The sequence below is a fragment of the Rhincodon typus genome, chromosome 7 (genome assembly GCF_021869965.1).
Source record: "Rhincodon typus isolate 14 chromosome 7, sRhiTyp1.1, whole genome shotgun sequence".
Taxonomy (NCBI): domain Eukaryota; kingdom Metazoa; phylum Chordata; class Chondrichthyes; order Orectolobiformes; family Rhincodontidae; genus Rhincodon; species Rhincodon typus.
In genome coordinates this window covers 96,356,014-96,358,376 of record NC_063338.1, presented here as the reverse complement: position 1 = coordinate 96,358,376, position 2,363 = coordinate 96,356,014, and the positions used below count along the sequence as shown (strand labels likewise).

Sequence of the window (2,363 nt, the reverse complement as noted above, 5' to 3'; positions counted from 1 at the left end):
GGCTTTTCACATGTTGTAATTGTACCACACTCCACACTTCCACTGGCAGCTCATTCCATTCACGCACCACCCTCCGCACAGAAAAGTTATCCCTTAGGTCCTTTTTAAATCTTTCCCATCTCACCTTAAACCTATGTCCTCAAAGATTTGGACTCCCCCATCCTGGGGAAAAAACCTTGACTATTCACCCTATCCATGCCCCTCATGATTTTATAAATGCCTGTAAGGTCAGCCCTCAGCCTCCGACAGTCCAGCCTCTGACAGTTTCACGGGCATAGATGTGGAGTGCTTGGTTGCTTTTCGGGAGTAATCAATCAGGGTCACCTTCTCAGCTCACTCAGGAAAAGGTAGTAATGCTTCTAATTTATCTTTCTAATCTCTGGGCTTCCAACAGCTGGTCTGGGAGATTAGGCAGGGTCCTTACAATTTGGCATGCTGCTTCATACTAGCCAAGCTCATTTCCTTCAGAAAACACAGTTCAAAAACAACTCCAACTCTGGTTCCTCCTTAATTGGGGGAGTCTATAAGTGTGAAGCTGAAAAAGCACAGGAGGTCAGACAGCATCAAAGGAGCAGGAAAGTCAATATTTCAGGCTGAAACCCTTTGTCAGGACCTGACAAAAAGTTTTGACGTGAAACGTTGACTTTCTGGCTCCTCTGATGCTTCTGTCCTGCTGTGCTTCTCCAGCCTCACACCTTTGGACTCTGGTCTTTATTGTTTCCTCCCCAATAGACTGTCCGTTCCCAAGGCCTCAATTACATTTCAACATCTGCCATTTGTTTGGACATAGAGTCTCTTCCAGACCTGCTGGAACCAACTCCCAGGTACTAACCTCATTAATAGCCAACTTCAGCTATCTGTTTAAATACAATTCCTGGATTGCAGTGGTTGTAGGAACCCTTTTGGTCAAGAATCAGCTTGTGATTATCTTCCAGACCTGGCCTGACAAATAAACAAAGGCTTGTTTGATGTGTTCTTTTCCTTCTATCACAAGCTGTTCCACAACATTCACAAGTCATCTTCAGCTCAAAATCAAAATTGATAAAAGAATAAGAAAAATGAAAAAAAGCAGCAAGGGTTCCAACAGTAGACAGTTTGACACTGATGGATTGAGGCCTTGCCATGAAGAAAGCACACAAGTTCCCAGGTAATGCAAACAAAAGAAGAATGCAAATCTTAAACATATCCCTTGCGTTTGCAGAGGGTGGGGCCCCACTTTGTGAATATGAACATTTTTAAAGCTTTATTTTAGCAGCTTTTTTTCTCATGCAAACTTCTTTGAGACAAACATGAAATCAGAAAGCTTGCAACTGAATACACAAAGGACAGTAACAATAAAATACAGGGAATGTGGCAGAGACAGTCATGCCAGGATAGGGTTCCTGAGCCCCAAAAGGCAATGCCCAGGAAAAAGATGAACACCACAGCACAAATCAACGTCTGACAAGACATGAGGCAGCCATTGTCTTCAACTGTTGTTTCAATGATTCAATGAGATCCACTTCAGTTCTGTTTAATTCATTGGAGTTAATCCCTGGGATTCAATACATTTTTCACACCTTCTCACCCACAGAACCACAAATGCGCAGGCGCGGCAGGAGGACGCTGTTGGCACGCAGGTGCATCGGCCGGGCCCGGCTTCCATGCAGGCGCACTGATGGGCCTCAGGTTCAGCGCAGGCGCAGTGGCTGTGCCCCGCTGTGACGCAAGCGCACTCTGCAAGATTCGGGCGCCCCGCGAAGGAAAATTTTTCGTCCGCACGAAAAAAAAGAGTTTTTATTTTCCTCCCGGCGCCGGACATTCCTCCCGGGAGGCAGCGGCGGCAGGAGTAGGAGGACGGAGAGCGGGGCCCGGCCCGGAATTGACTCGGGAGAGATTCCGCCGCCTGCGGCCTGGATGCTCAGCACTCGGGTAAGAGCAGCGGGGCCTCGGGGTTGAGGAGAGGCTTAAGGCCTTGAGCGAGGGGAATGGGGGAATGTGGTGGGGTTGGGGAAGCTCAGAGCCTCGGTAAGGGAACCGGGAAGGCGGTGGTCTGTACTGAAAATAGGTTCCCCCCACACCCCCCAACGATTGCGGCCTGTGGCCTACCCCCGAGCTTAGTCCTGTTTCTTCGGCTCCAGCTTCCCTGAGCGTCCCTGGACTCGCTGGGGCAGAACTGTCATGAACTTGCTGCTGAAACAAGGACAGAGCTCTAACCAGCTCCAGGAAACAGCATTGGAGACTTCGCTCCTTGAGCCAGGGTTATAGAACAACACTATCACTCGATTATAACACCGGGGCTCAGTACTGGTGGGGACAGGTCTGTGGCTTTATAATACCGGGGCTCAGTACTGGTGGGGACAGGTCTGTGGCTTTATAACACC

General features: G+C 48.8%; 1 protein-coding gene across 2 annotated transcripts in view; it reads left to right on the top strand.

Annotated features, from left to right (window-relative positions):
- The first annotated feature begins 1,700 nt into the window (after positions 1-1,700).
- The window catches only part of map3k2 (mitogen-activated protein kinase kinase kinase 2), a 102,640-nt gene continuing 101,977 nt past the window's right edge, over positions 1,701-2,363 (top strand). For both annotated transcript variants that reach the window (XM_048598531.1, XM_048598530.1), the window contains exon 1: positions 1,701-1,911. The gene's annotated coding sequence lies outside the window, so the exon portion shown is untranslated. The remainder of the gene's footprint in view (positions 1,912-2,363) is intronic.